Source organism: Sus scrofa, chromosome 6 (assembly GCF_000003025.6).
Source record: "Sus scrofa isolate TJ Tabasco breed Duroc chromosome 6, Sscrofa11.1, whole genome shotgun sequence".
Taxonomy (NCBI): Eukaryota; Metazoa; Chordata; class Mammalia; order Artiodactyla; family Suidae; genus Sus; species Sus scrofa.
In genome coordinates, this window is record NC_010448.4 from 120,925,188 (window position 1) to 120,951,666 (window position 26,479).

General features: G+C 36.0%; 1 protein-coding gene across 6 annotated transcripts in view; it reads left to right on the forward strand.

Annotated features, from left to right (window-relative positions):
- KIAA1328 (KIAA1328 ortholog) overlaps positions 1–26,479 on the forward strand; it is a 365,621-nt gene that overhangs the window by 254,871 nt on the left and 84,271 nt on the right. The window lies entirely within an intron of this gene.

Here is a 26,479-nt window from a genome sequence, read left to right on the forward strand (position 1 = left end):
TAACCTTGAATGTTGGGTAAAGGCAAAAATATGTAGGACACAGATATTAAGAATATTCTTGGCATATAATTATAGCTTCATATTTATAAATCTAGTTTTCTGATCATATGAATAAATGTGGTAAAATACAAATTAAAAATTATAAATTTTATAATAAAATTTTATAATTTAATTATAAAATTTTGAAAAATATAGAAAAATATAAAGAAGAAAATAAAAGTCATTCAAATTCTACCAGTCAGAGACAATCCTTTGAGCTCTCATCCCCTTTCTATCTCTTTTATACTAGTATATTCTATATTACCATAGGGATTATGCTTGTACAGAATTTTATTTTTTGCTTTTTTCAGTGTATCATAATTTCTGATGTCCTATTTTAATGAATACTTGATATTAACTAATCCATTCAACAACTCTTTATTGTGTGACAACTATTACTCAGTATTTATCAATTGGCCTGTTATTAGATAATATAAAGTTTTACTATTATAAATTATTATGTGAAGCATACCTCTTTATATACATTTTTTATAGATACAGGTATAGATCCCTGTAAGTTGAATTACTAGTTTAAACTACATATTAATCCTTTTAAGATTCTTGATTGATATTACTAAATTGCTTTCCATAAAAATTAAATTTATTGGAGTTCCCGTCATGGCTCAGTGGTTAATGAATCCAACTAGGAACCATGAGGTTGCGGGTTCAATCCCTGGCCTCGCTTAGTGGGTTAAGGATCTGGCATTGCCGTGAGCTGTGGTGTAGATCGCAGATGTGGCTCGGGTCCTGCATTGCTGTGGCTGTGGTGTAGGCTGGCAGCTGCAACTCTGATTAGACCCCTAGCCTGGGAACCTCCATATGCTGCGGGTGTGGCCCTGGAAAAGACCAGAAGACAAAAAAAAATTTTTTTAAGTTAAATTTATTTACATCCATAAACCAATTTTTTGAGAATTCTCTTCTAATGAAATGTAAGGAATTTTTGGCCAGTATTTTTTTAAATACATATTTTTCCCCCCATCATCTTTATCCTCTCCTTTTGGAACTCTATTTACATGTATATTAGATCTTTAGTTATTGTCCCACTGATCCCTGACTCTCTGCTAATTTTTAAAAATCTTTTTTCTTTATTCTCCATATTAGATAATTTCTATTGTTCTAATCCTCAAATTCATCATGTCTTTTGTTATTTCCAATCTACTGGCAAGCTCATACGGTGATTTTTTTTTTTAATTTCAGATATTGAATTTTTTGGTTTTAGAATTTCCATTTGGATCTTTGTTGAAATTTATATTTCTCTGCTTAAATTTTCTAATTTATTCATTACAAGTATTTTTTTCCTTTAAAATCCTTGTGTGCTAATTCTAAAACCTCGTTCATCTTGGGGTTTGTCTCCATTGATTGACTTTTCTTTTGAGTATTAGTCATGTTCTCCTGTTTCTTTGAATGTCTCATAATTTTAGATTATTTCTTGGTGATTGTGAATAACTCTGGAATTCAGTTATGTAGGCATACCTCATTTTATTACGTTTCTCTTTAACATGCTTCACAAATAATTGTGTTTTTTACAAATTGAAATCTTGTGGCAACCTTGTGTTGAATAAGTGTAGGCAGCACCATTTTTCCAATAGCATTTACTTACTTGTGTCTCTGTGTTACATTTTGATAATTCTTGCAATATTTCTAACATCATAATCATTATTATATTTGTTACAGTGATCAGTGATCTTTCATTTTGCTATTGCAAGATGATTATGACTTGCTAAAAGTTTAGATGATGTTTAGCACTTTTTAGCAATGAAGTATTTTTAAATTAATGTTACTATTTTTTTAACATAATGCCGATGTACATTTAATAGACTATGGTGTACTTTTATATGCACCAGGCAATAAAAAAATTTATGTGACTCCCTTTATTGTAATATTCACTTTACTGTGCTGGTCTTAAACCAAAACCACACTGTCTTCAAAGGTATGCCTGTATTTCTGTTTACAGTGCTAAATTTTTTGTGGGCAGTTAATTTGACTGAACTCGGAGTCCAAGCCCTGTATCCTTGGAGCAAGTGGCAGCGATAACCACTGTTGAGTTATTTTAACTTTAATTGAGTTTCTTAAGTCTGCCCTATTCATGTTTAATTCAGGGGTCAGCGGAACCAGCAGGGTTATTATACAGAATTTGAGCTTTCACTCTTTCTCTCACTGCTCTCTAGGATTTTTTGCCTATCAGCTTCTTTGGTCAGCTTAGACTCTTATCATCTGGTTCTTTAAGCCTACCTTCAGCTAAAAGCCATTTAAAAAAAATGGAAACCCTCCCAGTGCCACTGTCTTCTTTCAAGTGCTCATCCTCTCACAGTTTCTGCTTGCTTTTGGCCACTTTTCAGTGCATTCAAGTTATTTTTTTCCTTCCAGAGTTTATAGTTGTTCCCATAGTAGATTTGTTCCTATAGGAGCTACTCAGCTATTATCAGGAACAGAACCCAAGGATTCTTTAGTTCAATTTTGCCATAATATTTTTAAATTATGGGAAAATACACATAACACAAAATTAATCATCTCAACCAGTTTTTTTAGTGTAAGTTCAATAATATATATTTTTACAATGTTGCACAACCAATCTCCAGAACTTTTTTACCCTGCGAAACTGATAGCCTATGACCATTAATAACCTACTCTATTTCCCCTTACCCCCGGCCCCTGGCAACCACTTTTTGCTGTACTTTTTTGTGCTTTGTACTTTTTTTGTACTTTTTGCTTCTATACATTATATTCGAGATATTTCATATATGTGGCATTATACAGAATTTGTCTTTTTGTAACTTGCTCTGATGTATTACTATTGAAATCAAGCATATACATAGTTTAAAAAGTCAGTTAGTTACAAGGCTTATACAAAAATAGTGGTCTTCTCTACAAATGACTTCCACTCTTCAGAGATAAAAGTTTTGACTTTTTTAAATGGTTTTTATCTGTTTCTTTTAGTATTTGTATCTATATCTCTAATTATCAGACTTAAGTAACCATAAAGTATTGACTTTCTTCAATGAAAGATGATTCAGCTCACACGCTAACCCTCCCTTCCTGTTTCTCTCTTCTCTTTCTTCTGCTTCCTCTCTCTCTCTAACATACATACCCACACACATGCTATTTCCTTTCCTCTGTCCTCTCAATATAGTTACACCACAATTTGTTTACAGTGAAACTGTAAATATTTTCTACACAGTTGAACCATCAACTGTACAATTATTAAATTTAAACTTTATATAATAAATTGTTTTATACAGAGTTTAGAAATGCCTTAATTTCCCATCTACTTGTTTATTTAATTCACTTACATATTTATAAAGCTTCCCAGAATGTGCTAGGCACTTTCTAGACTTCAGAGAAATATAGCAGTACACAAAACACCAAAGTTTCTGGCCTCTTGCAACTTACAGTCTCATTTTTTTCCATTCCCAAACCCACCCAGAAAGTATAATTATCTGAATATATTCAGATACATCAGTTATTCCATTGTATCTCTACATTTTTTTAAGATATCCCTCCTTGAGCCCTCCATAATTCTGTTCTAGTCTGAACAAGCCTTTCTCTAAGCTTTCTCTCTAGGGATTTCATCCTGAAATTTCTCTTATCCCTCATCCTGGAAATTTTCTTTGCTTTTCTGTGTTATCTTCCTCTTTTGCTAAATCACATGTTCTCTTTCTGGTTTATACTCATCTTCCTGGATCATATCCTTCAATAGCTTATTGACACAAACTACAGAGGCAACAGTTTTTTGAGGCTGCGTACCTCTGGAAAATGCCTTACACATTTGATGTATAGTTTTAGCTGTATATAGAATTCTTGGTTGGTAATTACTTTTTCTCAGAAGAAACTGAAGTTTAATGTTCCACTATCTTACAATTCCTTGTGTTGCCATTAAGAATGTTGGTGTAGTTTGGTTTTTTTATTTTTTTTATGTGACCTATTCTCCAAGGACACTGTTCTCTGCATTGTTCTAAAGGTTAATGCTGATAGGCATCAGTTGGGCCTTTTTCATTCATTATGCTGTTAGCCAGATGTTGAATCTCTTTGAATCTCTCATTTTCTTATTTTTTTCCTTTATCTTTCATATCTGTGTCTTTTTTTTTACTTTCTAAAAGATTTCCTGAACTTTATTTTTTAACCCTTTTGTTAACTTTTTAAGAACATTTTATTTTCTAATTTTTTAAAAGATAAATGTTCATGCCTATTGCAATATCTTTCCTTATCTCTTAGGATAGTTTTTAAAGTTATTTTTTTCTGGTTCATTATCTCTATTTTCACCAAGTTCAAGTTTCTTTTTTTCCACAAATGTCTGATATATTACTTTTATTTACAAATATAAATGTATTATTTATATTTACAAACAAAATAGTGAAAAGTTATTGAAAGTTCTCAGTATATAAAAGCAGGTCTTGTCAACTAATGGGCTTCACTCTGGAATAATTAGGAATGCTAGGGATCCTTTGCTTGTTGATATTAGTAGAACTTTTCTGTCAGAGTAATCAATTTCCCTAGGCACAAACCTTCTCTCTGGTTGGGAAGAAGGAATGGGAGCATTATATAGGGTTGGTTGCCAATGTTTTTAACTTAAAATAATTTCCTACTTATTCTTACTGCCACTTATATCTACCTATATCTTTATATGTTTATTTGCTTGCTTATGGTAGGAAACAGATTCTCCCCATAACCTCCAGAAAGGAACATATCTCATTGTTACCCAATGAGATCTGTATCGGACTTCTGACCTACAGAACTGTAGAATAATAAATTTGTGTTAAGTCACTAAATTTGTGGTAGTTTGTTATAGTGGTGATAGGAACCTATCACTTCACACCAGTCAGAATAGCCGTGGTGCTGTTTTCTATACAGTGGCTGTACCAACTTACATTCCTATCAACAGTATATAGAAAACAGCATGGAAGTTCCACAAAATACTAAATATAGAATTACCATATGATCTAGCAATTCCACTCCTGGGCATCTATCCAGACAAAACTACAATTCAAAAAGATACATGGGAGTTCCTGGCATGGCTCAGTGGAAACTAATCTGACTAGTATCTGTGAGGATGCAGGTTTGATCCCTGGCCTCATTCAGTGAATTAAGGATCCAGCATTACTGTGAGCTGTGGTATAGGTCACACACACAGCCTGGATCTGGCATGGCTCTGGCTGTGGCATAGGCCTGTAGCTACAGCTCTGATTCAACCCCTATCCTGGAAACCTCCATATGCTGTGTGTGTGGCCCAAAAAAGACAAAAAAAAAAAAAAAAAAAGGATACATGCACTCTTAGGTTCATAGCAGCACTATTCACAATAGCCAAGACATACATGTTAGGAACCTAAATGTCCATCAACAGATGAATGGATTAAGAAAATGTGGTACATATAAAAAAATGGATTACTATTCACCCATAAAAAATAGAATGAAATAATACCATGAATGCAACTAGAGATTATCATACTAAGTGAAGTAGGTCAGAAAGAAAAAGACAAATACTATATGATATCACTTATATGTGTAATAAAAATATGGCACAAATGAATCTATCCACAAAACAGAAAAACTCGCAGACACAGAGAACAGACCTGTGGTTGCCAAGCGGCAAGGGGAAGGAAGGGAGTGGAATGGACTGGAAGTTTGGGGTTAGTAGATGTAAGCTACTACATTTAGAATGGATAAACAGTAAGGTCCTACTGTAAGCTTGGGAAACTATATCCAATGGATGGAAAAGAATATGAAAAAAGAATGTATATATGTATATAACTGAGTCACTTTGCTGTACAGCAGAAATTGGCACAACATTGTCAATCAATTATACTTTAATTTTAAAAATGCATATATATGATTAAAAAAAGAAAGCTGATATAAATGCTAACTTATTTCATATCAATGGATAATAATCTCTGTTTTCTATATAGACTGGAACTTATTCAGCACTTCTGTTGTTGGACATTCAAATTGTTTCAAGTTCTTTACCACTACACAGAATGATACGATAAGCATGACTATACTTATGTTCTTGTGTTCTGGTACTTTTATTTTTTTAGGATAAACTTTCAAAAATGAAATTGCTAAATCAAAGACTATTTTTACTTAAGGATACTTTATATAATTTACAATTATAACAGTCCATGCCAACTTTCTTTTCCAAATGGTTGTAGTTCATCCTCACACATGCTATTTATGAAAGTTTTTATCATTGCTTTTCAGGTGGGTGTAGTGAATGCTTTGGAAACCAGTGGTCCAATCTAAGAGATGGACATACTTTAAAGTTTAGGTGCATCTGAGCATACATGTCCTACATTCAAATAATTATGACAAAAATAAGGAAAGACTATGCACTGCTTCCAAAAAAACTTTCCTAATATCCCTTTTATAAGAGCATAGATCTTTTAAAATGTTAATATTCAGTATAAGAGTTTGAAGAAACTCTGACAATTGCTTCCAAAGTCTGACAGACAGTCATTGGAAAGCCAAGTAATCTCACTCAAAAGCCCTTAAATTATTTATTCTAATGTGAGATTAAAAGAAGTATAGGCTACGAGTTCATTTGTCTCCTTGATTCATTTGGCTATGGAAATGATGTCTCCACTAACCCCAGAAAGAGGCAGAGATGAGTCAAGGGAAAATAGCATGCGGCCTTGAGCAGCCTTTGTAGAATTATTTAAATGAAAATGTCTGCTGACTTCAGAAAATATAATCAAGAATTGTTACAGGAAATGACCTTCTTTGTATCTTGCAGCTTCTTTGATTTTTGCCAGTAGAACTCCCTAGATAAAATTTAGTTTTAAGCTAAATTTCCTTTATTTGAAAATTTAAATTATCTTAGTATTAAAAATACTCTATGTATTTAAAATATTAAACTTACTCAAGTGAGGAATTAAGAATTTGAAACTAAAATAAATGAGATAATAAGGAAGTGAAAAACATTTTTTTTATAATTAACAGCTCATTTTGAGTTAATTATATACAATTACCAAAATCTAATTGCAATTTATTTTCTGTAATCTGTGGGAAAAATTGCAGTCAAGGGAGCTTACATTGCTGCTTTCCTGCATAAATGCTATAGAATGAAAATAAATGCTATGTAAGGACTTAATGACAAATAAGAGCAAATAGTAGCGCACAGCTGAGCTGAGCCATTGGAAGATAACTATCACATGAAAGATGATAATGATTTAACAAGTCACAAGCAATGTGATTGCTTATAGGTTCTCTGCATTGTTTTTAGTTTGTTTTATGTTTGTTTGTAGGCTATGCGAAGGTGGCTTTTATAGTTTAACATTAGTTTTATAATTCTACAGACGTCTAAAATTCTGACCATTTTAAATTTTCATATAATAATGAGCAAGTCAACAAAAATTTTATTAAATATCTATCATTTAAAAAAAAAACCTGGCTTGATAAGTTCTGTAGGAAATGTAAGAAGCCCCCACCTTTAAGTACTCTGGTATTAGAGTCAGGCAAATATACAGATGTATATTACCTATAAAGAATAGAAAAGCTATAAAAGAAATAAGGAGAAATTAAGAAAAAGGTTTTTAGAAGAGGTAATATTTAAGATAAGTCCTAAAACATAGAATACAATTTTGATAGGCTATGGGATATCTATAGGGGTGTGTATTTGTATGTGTGTATGTTTGTGTGTAGGTGTTTGTGTGTAGGTGTGTGGGGAGAGATGTTTCTGTGTGTTTGTGTGTGTTTGTGTGTAGGTGTTTCTGTGTGTATGTGTGTAGGTGTTTCCTTGTGTGTGTGTGTGTGTTTGTGTGTGCGTGTGTGTGTGTGTATAGGTGTTTCTGTGTGTGTGTTTGTGTGTATGTGTTTCTGTGTGGGGGGTGGGGGGTGTTTCTGTGTGTGTGTGCATGCACGCACATATGTTTCTGGTAGGATGAGACATATAGAGTCGAGTCAAGGAAGGAAATCACACAGTAGGGTACACCAGTAAATGCCTTAGTTTGACCAGAAGAGTTAGGGAAAATGAAACCAAAGATTAAATTAATAGATTAGATTATGAGAGTGTTTAAATATCAGACCAAAGAACCTGTGTGATTGGAATAATAAGAAAAGTAAGGAAAAATAACTGATTTTGTAATGAAGATGATTGATTTTAAAGACCATTGGAATAAGAATCAAGAATTCCAGGTTTTAGTCTTTCCAATGGGTTGGCTTGTGGTTTTAAAGTCAGTGCCATGTGCTTCAGTCTCCTTGCTTACAAATAAGAGTTAAACAGGATTTTTATGAAGAGTTTCTTCCATCTCTAATAGTTTATGATTTTTAAACAGGTTAGATTTGCAGGCAAAGCTACCTTCTATAAAAGTAGAAATTTGGATCTAAATTTCCTGAGAAAATTTGAAATTAGAGATTTAGATTTGGTGCATTGATATTGCACTGTGAAAATGGACATTAATTTCTGAGAAAAAGTTTAGAGAAATGTAAACACAATCTTTGAAAACGCCTATATGCGGGAATCTGAAAAAAAGTAGAGTAATAATGTGAAAGGTTGACAAAGAAACAGCCTGGTGCCACGTCAGGAAACAAAGGAGAAAAGACAGAAATGAAGTGGTACTTTGGAAAGAAATTTGGTTGAGGGGGTATAATTTTAAGGGTAGAAATTGCCTAAATATTTTTATAATCTTGGGAAAGTAGCTAGTGAAGAAAGAGATTACAGAAATTGAATAATTAATGAAATGTAGTCCTAGAAAATGTAGTGGGATCCATTCAAGTCACTTAGCAGTTTTTGAGTTATTTATTCTGTCTTCTCTTTCTCTGCTTGTACCTGGACCCATACCTTCTTCTGTCTTTCTATGCATTCTCCCTGTGTGACCTTATCTAGGCCCTTGACTTTAAGTATCATCCATATGCTGATGATTCTCAAATTTATCTCTACAGCCCTGACCTTTCCCTCTAAGTCATTAAACGCACAGATCTTGTCCACACAACTTCCACCAGACTGTCTGACAGACATCTTACACATCACAAAGCTAAAACAGCAATGTTTTTCCTTTTCTACCACCCACTCATTCACCTCATCCCAGACTTCTCTGACTCAAAAACTAATTCTAGCTACTTAAGTCAAAGAACATCCTTGATTTCTCTCCTCCCTTCCTTCTCTCCTCCCTTCCTTCTCCCCTCCCAAATAGTCTATAACACATTCTTCTGTTTCTATTCTACCTTCAAAAATGTATGCACTCCTCACACCAAAGTCCAAGTCTGGACTTCCGCAAAGTCTTCCTAAAAGTCTACTTTGTTTATTTCTGTTCTTACCACCGCTACAATCTGTTTTCCACAGCAGCGGGAAAACCATTCAAAAATAGCAGTCTCCTTTCTTGCTTTAAACTTTTCAAAGACCTCAATGCATGTAGAATAAAATCTGAACTCTGTGACTGGTTTAGAGTTTTCTACATGGTCTGGCTTCTGTTTACCTCATCTCATACCACTCTCTTTGTCTTAAACAGTTAGTGATCCCTACCTCCCTTTTGCTTAAAATTCAAAGTTCTGGTGTTCCCGTTGTGGAGCAATGGAAACGAATCTAAGATCCATGAGGATACAGGCTCGATCCCTGGTCTCACTCAGTGGGTTAAGGATCCAGCGTTGCTATGAGCTGTGGTGTAGGTCACAGACGTGGCTTAGATACCACATTGCTATGGCTCTGGTGTAGGCCAGCGGCTGCAGCTCTGATTCAGCCCCTAGCCTGGGAACCTCCATGTGCAATGGGTGCGGCCCTAAAAAGTAAATTAATTAATTAATTAATTAATTAAACTTCTTACCATGGCCGTTGGGGTCCTTGATGTTCTACTATCTTGATGTCACACTTTCCTTCTTGCAGACTACTTTCTAACTGCATTTGGCCTTAGTCTTTCGGTTTCTAGCACATATTGCCTCATACATATAGCTGCCTTTAACACTCTTAATCCTGTTCTTCTTAGTATTAAATTATTTAGATGAAAGTTCAAATATCACCTTCAGAGGGGGTGCTTTCCTGATCACCATGTGTAAAGAACATATGTCCCTCATTGCTCCATTTTAGTACTCTGAAGTCCCATACACCAGCACCCAACTTTAAGCTTCATGGGTGCATGGATATCAATCATATGTGTTATATATGGTCTGTCTTCTGTATGTTTTGAAGATTGTATCCTCAGTATATAGTAGGTAGAATGGATTTTTTTTAATATCAATCTTCTCAGTAAAGTATGAAGAGAGATTGTCTACTAAGAAAGATGACAGTAAGGATAGCATTTGGTAGAAGGGTGGAGATACTTAGAATAGCCTCCAAAGAAGGCATAGGAAGTCATCAAAAGATGATGAATAAGAAATATTGCATCTACAATGTAGAAATTCCCTCAAATTGATAAACTACCCCAAATAGTCAACTCTCAGAAGAGTAAATCCATATATACATATATAGAGAAGAGAGAGAGGGAAAGAGAGAGAGAGAGAACCTCACAACTAAACTTGGAAAAATGAAAATTAAAAACAACAAAAAATAGAATTTTAAAATCAATTTAAGTTGATTTTACATCAATAAATTTTCAAAATTGAAAAGTTTAATATTAGTATCAGGTGTTAACAAGGTTGTGAGCAAACAGGTCCTTTGAGACACTGCTGATAGGAATGTAAACTGCTGGAGCCATTTTGGTGATCAATTTGGCAATGTCATTTCACAATTATTTTTAATTAGCAGTGGTAATTGATGTAGCAACTCCCCTTCTGATTGTCTTTCTTCCCCTGCCTTCTAACTCCACTTCTTTACTCTTTGCAACACATAGATAACTTTTTGGCCTAAAGAATTGCTTGTATGAAAGAAGACACTTCCTCAATTTCTCTTTCAAAGTTATTCAACAAATGACTGACTCACATGGGTGGGGCTCACTGTCGTCTACCTGAGACACGTTAGACATCATGAGTAAAATTGTAAAATAGACTCAGAGACATCACAATATAAAGGACAACTTCCTAATCCAGTCATCTGTTGATGGACATTTGGGGGGGTCCCCATGCCATTCAGTGGAAAAAAATTGTGTTGGGGAAATAACAATAAAAAAATAAAAATAAAGTACAACTAAACTAAAATGAGAAAAACTGTTTCCTATTAGTTGAGTGTTATGTAGCTTCAATAACAGAGAAATTTTCAGAAATTAGAGAGTGATTTTCCTGTCCTCTCTCAGGTGTTTTGAGCTATAATATAAAAACCTGTTTTCTTTTCAGTACATTCTTTTAAACCCAGATTTTATTCTTGTAAAAATCCTTTCCTTTATGATAAATATAAAAATCATCACTTATAATTACCATATGACCCAACAGTTGCATTCCTAGGTAACACACATCCACACAAAGGTTTCTGTGTGACTGCTCATAGCAGCATTTTTCAGAATAGCCAAAAAGTAAAAAAAAAAAAAAAGAAAGCCAAATGTCCAGCAACTGATGAATAAATAAACAAATGTCATATAACCATGCAATGGAATATGTGGCAATAAGAAGGAACAAAGTACTAATACATTCTACAACATGAATGAATATTGAAAACATACTAACTGAAAGAAGGTTGTCACAAAGACCATGAATTATGTCTCTCCATTTATATGAAATGTCCAAAAAAGGCAAATCTATAAATAAAGAATGTAAATCAGTGATTTTTGCAGGAGGTAGGAATGGGGAGCAACTGCAAATAAGCATGAGGTTTCTATTTGGGGTGTTGGAACTATTATAATATTAGGTTGTAGTGATGGCTGCACTTACTAAGTGAACTTACTGAATTTATTAAGAATCATACATAATTTATAGTAGGTATAAATTATCTCACTAAAAACTTTTAAAAAGGAGTTCCCGTCGTGGCTCAGTGGTTAACGAATCCGACTAGGAACCATGAGGTTGCGGGTTCGATCCCTGCCCTTGCTCAGTGGGTTAAGAATCCAGCGTTGCCATGAGCTGTGGTGTAGGTGCTGTGGCTCTGGTGTAGGCCGGCGGCCACAGCTCCAATTTGACCCCTAGCCTGGGAACCTCCATATGCCGTGGGAGCAGCCCAAGAAAATGGCAAAAAGACAAAAAAAAAAAAAAAAAAAAAAAAAAAACAACAACAACAAAACTTTTAAAAAGTCTTCTGTTTTTAGTATTTTTCAATGTCCAAAATAAATATAACTAAAAACAAAAGAAATGATACAAAGCTGTACTTGCTTTCAGACTGCATTAATTTTTCTTTCTTCCTCCTCAAGATTTTTCTGCCCACTTACCCCTTTCTACAGTTGGGAATTGCTTTCTATTATTATTTTTTTAGAGGCACACCTTTGAAAAGTATGCAGGATGTACTGCCACTTTTTCTCTTTTTTTTCATTCTTTTTTAAAATTATAGTTGATTTACAGTGTTGTGCCCATTTCTGCTGTACAGCAAAGTGACTCAGTCATATGTATGAGTATGTGTGTGTGTGTGTGAGTGTGTGTGTGTGCGCATATGTATGTTCTTTTTTTAATATTCTTTTCCATCATGGTCTACCCCAGGAGACTGAATATAATTTCCTGTGCTATACAGTAGGACCTTATTGTTTATCCATTCTAAATGTAATAGCTTACATCTACTAACCCCAAACTCCTAGTCCATGTCACTCCTTTACCCCTCCCCCTTGGCAACCACAAGTCTGTTCTCTTTGTCTCTGAGTCCATTTTTGTTTTGTGTATAGGCTCATTTGTGTCATATTTTAGATTCCACATGTAAGTGATATCATATGGTATTTGTACTTCTCTTACTGACTGACTTCACTTAGTATGATAATCTCTAGTTGCATTCATGTTGCTGCAAATGGCATTATTTCGTTCTTTTTGATGACCAACTAGTACTCCATTGTATACATGTACCACATCTTCTTAATCCATTCATCTATCACTGGACTTTTAGTTTCTCTCTATGTCTTGGCTATTGCGAATAGTGCTGTTATGAACATATGGGTGCATGTATCTTTTTGAATTATGGTTTTGCCTAATATTGTGCCCAAATAATCCAAAAATTTATATGTAACCATAAAAGACCCAGGATTGCCAAAGCAATCCTGAGGAAAAAACAAGCAGGAGGCATAACTCTCCCAGACTTCAGACAATACTTCATAGCTACAGTAATCAAAACACTGTGGTATTGCTACAGAAAACAGACATACTGATTGATGGAATAGAATAGAGGGCCCAGAAATAAACACAGACACCTACAGCCAATTAATTTTTGACAAAGGAGGCAAGAATATAAAATGGGAAAAAGATAGTCACTTTGGCAAGTGGTGCTGGGAAAATTGGACAGCTGCATGTAAATCAGTAAATTAGAACACACCCTCACACCATGAGCAAAAATAAACTCAAAATGGCTTAAAGACTTAAACTTAAGACATGACACCATAAAACTCCTGAAAGAGAATATATGCAAAACATTCTCTGACATAAATCATACAATTTTTTTATTAGGTCAGTCTCCCAAGGCAATAGAAATAAAAGCAAAAATAAACCAATGGGACCTAATCAAATTTATAACCTTTTGCATAGGAAAGGACACCAAACAAACACAAAAAAAACCAACCAAACAAAACCTGAAAAGACAACCTACAGAATAGGAGAAAATATTTACAAATGATGCAATTGACAAGAGCTTAATCTCCAAAATATACAAACAACTCATACAACTCAACAACAAAAAAACAAACAACCCAATTGAAAAATGGGCAGAAGACCTAATAAAAGGACATTTCTCCAAAGAAGACATACAGATGGCCAGAACGGAATTGCTTTTTAAAACTTAAACCTCCAAGATGATGTCCCATTCTGTATTCATAACAGATACAATATGACAAGTAGAAGCAAATACTATTCAAAAACCTGTTTATGAGGTTTTTCTCTCCTTATAACCGATGTTCACTCTCCAAGATGCCACCTCTTTAGAATGATAGTTCTTGAGAATGATAATTTGATTTTTTAAAACCATATATAACCAAGCATTTAAAATGTATTTTATATATACATAATTGGTGATAAATATATAATTTATCAAACCAGTTTTCCTTTTTGTTAATTTTAAGCATTAACAGAGAGGAAGCACATCTCTAATCTGGTTGTCTATTCTGCCCATGCCTTACACAGCCTTTGAGAACAAAGGTTCCTTCTTATATCCCATATTAGGACACCTCCCTTCTTTACCCTTGCCATAAAAACGGGTTTTCCAATGATAGTTAACAGACGGGAACATAGGCTACTTAGAATTCTCCCAAGCTATTGTCTAATCATGCTTTGTTACTTTTCAGATTGATGGCATTCAGATGGGAAAAGACAAACCTTTGCCCCTTGTATATGTTATGACATAGCCTTATAATTTGTCTCTTCATGTGGATAATTTATATGAATAATTTTTAAAAGTTTGTTTTTGTTTGTTTTTGTCTTTTCAGGGCTACACCCGCAGCATATGGAGGTTCCTAGGCTAGGGGTCAAATCGGAGCTACAGCTCCTGGCCTATACCATAGTTCACGGCAGCACTGGATCCTTAACCCGCTGAGTGAGGCCAGGAATTGAACCCACATCCTTGTGGGTGCTAGTTGGATTCGTTGATCGCTGAGCCATGAAGGGAGCTCCAATTTATATGAATAATTTTTAAATCACATTTGTCATCTTAGGACATAATGAATTTGTGGGATAAATATTTTCTAAACTGGCAATTCATAGCATTTTCCCAAGACTGGTTTATATGTACACGGGTGTAAAAGATAGAGATTATCATCTATAGAAATTAGAAAAATTTCGTGAAGACTATTGCTGCTTTCTCTGGTTCAGTACAAGGATCTGGATAATAAATTGCATAAACATTTATACTTTGCTACACACAAATGAATAAAAATAATGGTGATTTTTCACCTTTCACTATAATGTACTTTGTGAAAGTAATTTTTTCCCAGTTAACAATATTAGTAGGATTGGGGAGTTGGAAGTTTCAATGCCACTTGAGTCAGGTTGCTTTGATAATCTCATTCCCAGATTTATCAGAAATAAGAGCTGTTTGATTTCTTTTTAGACAATGACAGCCTATCCTGTTCCGATCAGAAACATATGGGTTCTTGTCATGGAATGAAACAGAGGTGGCATCTTGGATAGTGAACATCACTTCTGAGGAGAGAGAGAAAAAACAGTAGTCTGGCGGTGTCAGCTAGTTTAAAACTATCATTTTTTTTAGCATGTTTTGCAAACCCCAATAAATAGAGATTGGTATGAAACCTACAATTGCAGGTTTAGTTATATCAAATCTTTGGTATAATCCAAATAACTTCTGGATATTATGACCTAATTAATAAAATATGTTCAAATCTTGATTTCCTTCTTTTTTTCTTCAAGTATGTAAGATTTTTGTTTTCTTTTTCTTTTTTCTCTTTTTTGGGGGTGGGGGCACACCTGTGGCACGTGGAAGTTCTTGGGGCCAGGGATTGAATCCAAGCCACAGCCGCCACCTATGCCATAGCTGCGGCAATGCCGAATCCTTAATCCGCTGCCACCACAGACAATGCTGGATCTTAAGCTGCTGCATCACAGCAGGAGCTCCTGTAAGATTTTTCTATGAAAGGCATCTGTAAACATATTGTTGTGTTTCATTTGTGCAACTGAAGTATTTTGCACATAAGATATTTTACAGGAGCTCCCATTGTGACTCAGCAGAAACGAACCCAACTAGTATCCATGAAGATGTGGTTTTGATCCCTGGCCCCACTCAATGGGTTAAGGATCCAGCTTTGCCATGAGCTGCAGTGTAGGTCGCAGACCCAGTCAGATCTGGTGTTGCTGTGGCTGTGGCATAGGTTGGCAGCTGTAGCTCCGATTTTAACCCCTACCCTGGAAACGTCATATGCTGCACCTTCGGCCCTAAAAAGAAGATATTTTGCAATGGGAAGGGGGATTGCAAAATGGATGGAAGCCAAAAGCATTTTACAAAAAACATCACACTGGCGTACAAGACTTTTATAGGCAAAAGAATGGAGGCAGTAAGATTAAGACTAGTGATTATTAGGTCAATTTATTTATTCTTGTTTTCAGAAGTCTCGAGACTTCTCTCTGAAAGTATATAAAATTTTTAGATGCCATAAAAGTTTTGTTTGTGTTTGTTTTGTCTTTTTGAAAGCCACACCCACGGCATATTGAAGTTGCCAGGCTAGGGTCGAATCGAAGCTGTAGCTGCCGGCCTACACCATAGCTACAGCAGTGCCAGATCAGAGCCACGTCTGTGACCTACACCCCAGCTCAGGGCAGTGCTGGATCCTTAAGCCATGAGCCGGGCCAAGGATCAAAACTGCATCCTCATGGATCCTAGTTGGGTTTGTTACTGCTGAACCACAATGGGAACTCCCAAAAGTTTTTTTGCTTTTAATTGACAATAGATTCAATGCCTTTTCTAACTTCCTGGATATAGTTTAAAAGTTGGGGTTTTTTTATTCAGAACAATAGAATATGCACAGGACAAACAGATATAAATGCAAAAGTTTAAAAATCTAGTGCATTCTTTTATTTGTGGAAGTGTGTATGTAGAAATTCCTGGGTAGATAGGGTAACTGGGGGTTATTTGAAGGAAAGAGGAAAAGAAATACTGGGTTTCTGAGCATACATTTTGATCATAAAGTGTCTGAAAATATGATTGTGATCTTGATTATCCTGTGGTGGTTTGCTGGAGATAGATGCCTACCTCAGAAGAAAGAGCTATTACATATGACATGGTGCTAATTTTTGATAATCCTAACAGAAAACTTTATACTGAACTCAACTCATTGTTTGTTTTTCTCATTGTTCCTGTGGTGGAGAGGATTGATTTCTGTGTTGCTTTTGCTATTTGGCATTTTCTCCTTTGGTAAATAGTGTGTGCAAAACTTAATCCTTTAACCTTGAATTCTGAGCCCTCTGCTGTTTGATGGAAAGAGAAGCTTTCTTTGTTACATCATGTGGCAGGGTGAAGAGCTGTATAAGTCAAGGTCAACCAGAGAAACAGAACCAGCAGGAGATATATATTATGAGATGTATTGCAAGGAATTAGCCAAGACAAGTCTGAAGCCCATAAGGCAGGCTCTCAGGAAGGGCACGCTGGAAATCTTGGGTAAGGGCTGTAGCTACTATCTACAGGGGTGATTTGTTTTCTTTTTCAGGGCAGCCTTAGCTCTGCTTTGAGGCCTTTTCAAGAAATTGAGTCAGGGAATGCCTGTTATGGTGCAGTGGAAACAAATCCAACTAGTATCCATGAGGATGCGGGCTGATCCCTGGCTCCACTTAGTGGGTTGGGGATCCAGCATTGCCATGAGCTGTGGTGTAGGTCACAGGTGCAGCTTGGATCCCGAGTTGCTATGGCTGTGGTGTGGGCCAGCTGCTGCAGCTCCAATTCAACCCCACGCCTGGGAACTTCCTTATGCCATGGGTGCAGCTCTGAAAAGCAAAAAAAGAAAAAAGAAAAAAAAATTGAGTCAAGCCAATCTAGATTAATTAAGATTCTATGAATTTTAATCACATCTATAAAATACCATCTAGATTAGTATTGGAGCCTAGCCAAATTGGCATATAAAAGAGACCATCACAGCCCAACCCTTGTCATCTTGGCACCCATATACATCTCCTTAAGCAGTATTTAACTGTAAATATAGATAATAAAATATATACTCCCACCTAACTTGACACAACTCTTCCAAATATGACTGCAAACGTCCTTTCCTGAGAAGAGGAGGTGAAGTTCTTGGCTGATGGTCACTCTTCTCCTTGATATCCCTTCATTTCAATACTGTAATGTAAAGTTAATTATTAGTAGTACATTTTGGGTTAGATGATAAATAAGAGAAGAAAGATAATAAAAATATATGGTTAATATACATATACAAACATATTTGTAACAAAGTAAGGAGGAAATACTCTTAACTATTACAGTCCTCTCTGCACCTGACCACATGGCTCTAGCCCATATTTATAACTTTCTTCCACAACTCTTTCCATATTCCCTTTTCTATCAGAAAACACTTCAACTAAGTGTGGAAGGAGTGACCCTAACCTTCATTCCTGGGCCATTAATGGTCATGCCTGAATTGTATTTCTGTAGCTTCCCATTGACTATAATCACAGGACACAGTACTATGCATGTAGTCGTAGGACACCCCAAGGGATCTCCTGTATTCCAGGCATACTCCTTCTTATCTCCATTGTGTAGTAGAACTCAGTTCCCTCTCAGCAATTATGATCAAGTACCCTGGCCTATGCAGTAACCCCCTTCTTTGTTAATTCAGATACATGAGAAGCCCCAAGTAGCCGGGTGGTAGTGTCATCTTCCAGTTCAGTGGAATTACTGTTGTATCTGTGGGTGGTAGTGTCATCTTCCTGTTCGGTGCCATCACTGTGGTATCTCTGGATGGGAAACATGCCTCCCTTTGAAACTAAGACCTCTAAACCCGCAGACCCTCAGATCATGGAAAAGGGAAGCAAATAATTTCCTAACAGACCACTGGGGCAATAGTGAGTGGAGCCTCTCCCATTTCCATCCTTCTTTCTTGGACCAGTGAATCATGTCTATGGGAGAACCTGCACCACATATTGGATACTGATTTACAGCATATTTAGAGCACCGTGGAGGACTTTTCTCCAACCCCACAAGGTATTGCCTCTTCAGTGGCACTGTTGCCAAGCCATTAAAGCCATTTCTTTGTCCTTTAAGATAGCTGCTTCAGGGTAATGAGGGATATGGTAAGACAAGTGAATTCCATAAGCGTGGGCACATTGTAATACCTAATTTACTGTGAATTAAGTTCCTTTATCAGAGCAATGATGTGTAAAATACCATGATTATGATTAAGGCATTCTGTAGGTCTATGAATAGTAATTTTGGTATAAACATTGTGGGCACAGAAGGGAAGCCCATATCCAGAGTAAATGTCTATTCCATTAGGTGTATATCCAGCGCCATGACAGCTACTAATGCTAGATACCCACAATCTATAAATTGAAAAAAGACAGAGAGAGAAATTAAACATAAACAAAGACATAAGGCTATGAATGCTGTGGTCATAAATTAGAGTTGGAGACATTAGCATCTATATGTGTGTGTGTGTTTATGTATTATCTTAATCTGCTTAGGCTGCCATAACCAAAAGCCAAGAGTGAGTGACTTAAACAACAACAACAAAATTTATTCTCTCACAGTTCTAGAAGCTGGAAATGTGGAATCAGAGTGCCAGCAAGGCCAGGTTCTAGTGAGGGTTCCCTTCTTGGCTTGCAGATGGCTGCCTTCTCACTGCCCTCACATGATAGAGAGAAAGAGCAAGCAAGCTCTCTGGTGTCTCTTTTTATGATGGCACTACTCTCAACATAGGGCCTCACTCTCATAACTTAAACATAATTATTTGCCCAAAGGCCTCATCTCTAAATACCAATACCGTCACATTGGGGGTTAGGGCGTCAATGAATCTTAGGGAGACAGTGTGTGTGTGTGTGTGTGTGTGTGTGTGTGTGTGTGTGTGTGTGTGTGTGTGTGTGTGTGTACAGAGATGGATATATACAAAAATAAAGAGATATATAGGTTGGTATACATAATACATATTTTCTATATCTGCTGGGAGGGTCTGGAAGCAGTGAGACCATTAGCAATGAGCACACCCAGATCTTGGTTTCTAAATATCACTCTCCAATAAAATAAACCAGGACTCTTTAGAAAAACGGCTAATTATAAAGATAGGACTAAGAAAATAGAAGATGAATCTGAAGCCAGAAAGCAAAAAAATATTCCAAAATCACAGGATGGTGGAATATCAAGGGGACACAGGAGCTAACCTAAAAGAGCTTGCAGTGGCCAAAATTGGAACACTGTGAGTAATAAAACAAATAGTGTGATATCGGGTTACAACCCAGTGTGTAAAGTAACTATAGATGAGTCCATACTGATATAAATAAGTGATTTAGTATATAAATAAATGGAAGAAACGGGACAAATCTTCCTTCAGAAGAATTCCAAATAATTTAAGTAAATACTTCCCCCTCTGGAGATAGAGCTTGAATCTCACTCCACTTGAATATAAGCTAGTAAGTAATGACTCACACCCAAGGAACAGGAAGGATGAGAGGGTGGTCTGTCCTGTACAGTGGAGAAACATGGTAAACACTACCTTAATCAAATTATGAAGGCTCTTGTCACCAATAATAGTCATGTTGATATCATGTCATCCCTGATATGTTGTGATGAGGGAGCTACTTGATCTCTGCAGTTTTCTTCCCAAACACTAGTAACATTGTACCAATCATAAGAAAACAATAGAGAAATCCAAATTGAAGAGTATGCTACGAAATACCTAACACTTTCTCCTCAAAACTGGTCAGATAAAGTCACGAAAAACTGAGCAACTGTCACAGGCCAAAGAAAACCAAGGAGACCATCAATGAAAATAATCAATAACTAATCAATTATAATACTAATAGAAAAGAGTTTTATCTGAGCTAAACTGAGGAGTAGCTCGGAAACCCACTTCCCAAATTACTCCAAGAAACTGCTCCAGAGAAGCAGGGTTTTCAGTAGCCTTATATCTTTTCAGAACAAAAAAAATATTTGCAAAGAACACTTGCAAATATCTTCTCCCATTCAATAAGTGGCCTTTTTGTTTTGTTGATAGTTTCCTTAACTTTACAAAGCTTTTAATTTGATGTGTAATCCCACTTGTTGATTTTTGCTTTAGTTTCCCCTGCCTGAGGAGACATATCTAAAAAAAATAGTGCTAAGATTGATGTCAAAGGGCATACTGCCTCTGTTTTCTTCTAGAAGTTTTATGGTTTCAAGTCTTACATTAAAGTCTTTAATGCATTTTGAATTTTTTTGTGCATGGTATGAAAGAGTTGTCTAATTTGATTCTTTGGCATGTAACTGTCCAGTTTTCCCAGCATCATTTATTGAAGAGGTTATCTTTTCCCCATTGTATATTCTTGCCTACTTTGTCATATATTAATTGCCCATATAAGCGTGGAATAATTTCTTGGCTCTGTTCTATTCCATCGATCTATGTATCTTTGAAACTTTCCTGGAAATCTAAAATTATTCCAAAATAAAAACTTTATTTTAAAACCAGGAAAGTATAAAGACATAATAATATGCAATGAATCAAAGAAAGCATGAGTTTATTTAAATTCACCTTGGTTTTACAATGTATTAATTAGTCTTTGACTTCTTAGAATGGTTTAATGGTAGCTGCACTACTTTAGCAATAAGAGAAGATAGAATTGTAAACAGAACTTCAATGCACTGAATCTTAGGGACACTTACTAAAATGCCCTCTGTAAGATTAGTAATGTTAGGACTTCCTGCTGTGGTGGAGTGGGTTAAGGATCCAGCGTTGCCACAGCTGTTGCATAGGTCGCGGTTGCAGCTCAGACTCAATCCTTGACCTGGGGAATTTCCATATGCTGCAAGTGTTGCCAAAAAAAAACAAAAAAAGAATAGTAATGTCAAGTGTTTTGTTTTGTATTCACTTGTTTCCTTGTAATAGTATACACGAGGAGTCATTATTTCTAATTCCTTACGGTTTGGTAATAGGATTGTATAATCTTTGTTATTTGTTAGTAATGCAAAGGGAAAAATGCTGGATAGTACAAGAAAGTAATGGTTTTATTAAAGAAATCAAAAGGTCTTACAGTTCATCCAAGAGAGCCAAGCCAAGAACTCACAAAGAGAAACAGAAAAGGCTCTAGTTATGCTTGAAAGTGAAATTCATAACCATGAGATAGTTTACTACTTTGATGAACTGCAGAAATTTTGCTCTGTCTTTAAGTCATCAGTGTTTTACATGAAAACAAGTGTCTTTGAGGGGAAAATGGTAAAGGATAAACTCGACCTCATTAGAAAATTTGATGAGTTTCTAGGAAAAAAAATGGAGAAACTAATGTAAAAGGAATCTTGAAATATAAAGTTCTGAACAAGCATGTAGATTTTAGAAATCTCTAGCTTTCTTAACAGGGAAAAACACTATCAGGTAGGTGGCAAGTAGAAAAATACGACAATAATGCATGATTCACTTTGCTGCACACCTGAAACTAGTACAACATTGTAAGTCGACTATGCTACAATAAAATGAAATTTCTAAAAAATTTTAATTTTGGGGCATCACATTACTTATAATATCCTATTAGTATCATCTTAATGTATTTAAAAAAAAAAAAAAAAAGGAAAGAGGAGTTCCCATTGTGGTGCAGCAGAAATTAATCCGACTAGCCGACTAGGAACCACCAGGTTGCAGGTACGATCCCTGGCCTCACTCAGTGGCTTAAGGATTCACCCGGCATTGCTGTGAGCCGTGGTGCAGGTTGCAGACGAGGCTCAGATCTGGCATGGCTGTGGCTGTGGCTGTGGCCAGCAGCTGTAGCTCCGATTAGACCCCTAGCCTGGGAACTTCCATATGCCATGTGTGCAGCCCTAAAGAGGGGGAGAGAGAGAGAGGGAGGGAGGGGGAGAGAGAGAGAGAGAAAGAAAGAAAGAGAAAGAAAGAAAATGACAATATCAAGAAGAAAACAATCTCTGTTCTACAATACTTATACAATGGAAATTGTGCCCTTTTTTAAGGTTAAAATGTATATTACTAGAATTGGAAGGAATTAATACGTTTATACTTTTTTTTTTTTTACATGGGTTGGCCAGCATTTCTCACCCTGGCCTTCCCATGGGGATTTTAAAAAATTTATTGTTATTATTATTATTATTATTTTGTCTTTTTAGGGCCACACCCGCAACATATGGAAGTTCCCAGGCTAGGGGTTGAATCAGATCTGCAGCTCCCAGCCTACTCCACAGCCACAGCAATGCTACATCCAAGCAGCATCTGACCTGCACCACAGCTCACAGCAACACTGGCTCCTTAACTTACTGAGCAGGGCCAGGGATAAACCCTCATCCTCATGGATACTAGTCAGTATCTGAGCCACAATGGGTACTTCTAAATTTATTATTTTTTATTGAAGAATAGTTGATGTATAGTATTATATTATAGGTGTACAATATAGTGATTTACAGTGTTTAAAGGTTATGCCCCATTTATAATTATTATAAAATATTTTCTGTATTCCATGTTGTGCAATATATCCTGATAGCTTGTTCTATACACAATAGTTTGTAACTCTTAATTCCCTACCTCTATATTGCCCCTCCCCCCACTTCTCTCTCCTCACTGGTAACAACTAATTTGTATTTACTTGTTATTGTATACTTAGATTCCACATATAAGCAGTATCATAACAACAGTTCCCATTGTGGCTCAGTGGAAACGAACCTGACTAGTATCCATAAGGACCTTGGCTCTATTCCTGGCCCTGCTCAGTGAGTTAAGAGCCAGTGTTGCCTTGAGCTGCAGTGTAGGTCACAGACGTGGCTCAGATCTGCCACTGCTGTGGCTGTGGCATAGGTTGGCAGATGCAGCTCTAATTCAGTCCCTAGCCTGGTAACTTCCATATGCTGTGGGTGTGCCCCTCCAAAAAAATAAATAATTTAAAAAATAACTGATATCATATAGTATTTGTCTTTGTCTAACTTATTTCACTTAGCTTAATGCCTTCCAAGTCCATCCATGTTGTTGCAAATGGCAAAATTGTATTCTTTTTTATGTCTGTGTAGTACTCCATTGATTACACACACCATATCTTCTTATCCATTCATCTTTTTTTTTTTTTTGTCTTTTTTTTAGAGCTGCACCCATGGCACATGGAAGTTCCTGGGCTAGGGGTCAAATCTGAGCTATAGCTGCTGGCCTATGCCACAGCCAAAGAAATGGGGAACTGAGCTGTGTTTGCGACCTACACCACAGCTCATGGCAATGCCAGGTCTTTAACCCACTGAGTGAGGCCAGGGATTGAGCCCACATCCTCATGAATACTAGTTGGGTATATTACTGCTGAGCCGCAGTGGGAACTCCTTATCCATTCGTCTATTGATAGACTCTTAGGTTGCCTCCATATCTTGGCAGTTGTAGTTAATGCTGCTTTGAACATTGCATATCTTTTTGAATTAGTGCTTTTGTTTCCTTTCAGATATATATGCAGGAGTGGAATTGCTGGGTCATATGGTAGTTATATTTTTAGTTTTTTGAGAAAGAAATTGTGTTTCTTGAAAACTTATAGTGAAAATAATTAAAACCAGAATATGAATATGAAATTTTACAGTTTTAGAGCTTGAAGAACCTATTGAGACGTAATCCAAATCTCATTTTATCAGTGTATAAACTAAATACGGAAATTTTTAAAAGAATAAATTCAGTTACAATTAGGTATATGTCCAATAATTTTAAAACAATAAAGACAATGTTTAAGTTCTAGCAGAATCAAGAAAATCTACTGTTGTCTTCTTTGAGAGTGAAGTTCATCAAGTTAGTTGAGGATTCTCTTATACTCATTTGTATATATGTAGATCTGACATAGTTCATAAAAAAGTGTACCATCATTAGATGATCCTTCTGTATTGTTGTTTAGAAAAACTTATTGAGATTCTTCAAATCTAATTATTCATCTTAGTATGAAAATATGACCATAGGTTAGATTTAAGAGAAAAGACACTCTCACTTATAGTTATACTGGAGAGCATTTGAGTAAAATCAAAGAGAAAGGACCACTGGAAATTTTATTCCACTCCAAGAAACCTTGACTGCCTCTTGTTAGCATTTCATATCCTGAAAGAGATGAAGGCAACCAGTAGAGTTGACATATTCAGTCTACTCTGACAAATAAAAAATTGATCATAATTATATGTGTAACCAAAATTTTAAAAAGTCAAAGCAAAAAGAAGTATGATCCTTCTGATCTGAAATTCAAAAGGATGCGTTGAAAGAGCTGTGAATCTATCAAAAGTATAATTCTGACCATGCAAACCTAAATTAATTGAGGAACTAAGAAGATTCTTTAGATTGTGACTGCGAAAAATAGGAAGATGTGTCTAAGGGTAAGATTTAAGAGGATTTAAAAGAACAGTAAGAATACTGTCAAATATACTAAAGTCCAAAATAGGTTTAGGATGATTGGAGTAGCTTATTTGATTTTGTTTAAGGGATTAAGGGCAAACCGAGGACAGGCTTATTATTTAGGACCTATGAAGTGTTAACACATGGCAAAGATAATGAAACACTATCCAATTATTATTTTTCTTCTCAATATGAATGATGTTTGGTATACCAAGAGTGGAACAATGGTTGGTACATGAAAACTGAAGCAAAAAATAGGTGGAGATATTACATACATACTTGAATATAGATGTATAAATTCAACTCTTCGACTTTATTTATTTATTTATTTATTTATTTATTTATTTATTTATTTATTTTTTGCCTTTTAGGGCTGCACCCATGGCATATGGAGGTTTCCAGGCTAGGGGTTGAATTGGAGCTACAGCTGCCCTCCTATGCTATAGCCACAGCAACACGGGATGCAAGCCACATCTGTGACCTACACCACAGCTCATGGAAACACTGAATCCTTAACCCAATGAGCAAGGCCAGGGATCCAACCCACATCCTCATGGTTACTAAGTCAGGTTTGCTACCCCTGCACCACAATGGGAACACCATTAACTCTTCCAATTTAGTTTATATATATCTCAGGGTAGTTAGAATTCCTGTGGATAAGACTGCTAAGCCTTTATTGGTTACTTTGAAGATTTATGGAAAACTGTAAAGGTGCCAGGAGGCTAAAGATGATTAAACATCATTTAAAATTTTTTTCAAAAGCAATGGATTCTGCATATTATATGTCAATGAACTAGACATTAATTCTGGACATGACTCTTAATTATAAAATGATTTATGATCTAAGAAATTAGATTGAATTTGTGGTTACTACTCAGTCTTACAGAATACCACCAAAGTGACCAACAAAGATATTTGGAAAACTTATGCCTTTATTCTTACTGATTTCAGTCAAGTTTGTGCCCTGTGGATCAAATCGAAAACTGTATAAACCACCTTGACTTTATTTCCTTTCTTCCTTCACCCTCCATATCCTGTTCATTAGTAGTCCAATTGACCCTCCTTCCAAAATTACCCACTTTCTTCTTTCCTCCATCTTCTCTCCTTTTCTATTTTCTCTTTCTTTCTCTCTCTGTCTCTTTTCTTTTACAGCCACACCTGTGGCATATGGAAGTTCCCAGTCTAGTGGTCGAATCAGAGCTACGGCTGCAGGCCTTCCCACAGCCAGGGCAACACCAGATCTGAGCTGCATCTGCGACCCACGCCACAGCTTGCGGCAAATGCCAGATCCGTAACCCACTGAGCGTGACCAGGGATTGAACCCACGTTCTCCAGACACTACATTGGGTTCTTAACCCACTGAGCCACAATGAGAACTCCTCCATTTCCATTTTCATCATTTCCATCTAGAATATTGCAGTTGTGTCCTGACCGATGTTCCTTTTCCTACTTGTAACTCTTACAACCCACCCTTCTAAAAATCATGTCAGTACTCTGCTTGAAAGCTTCTA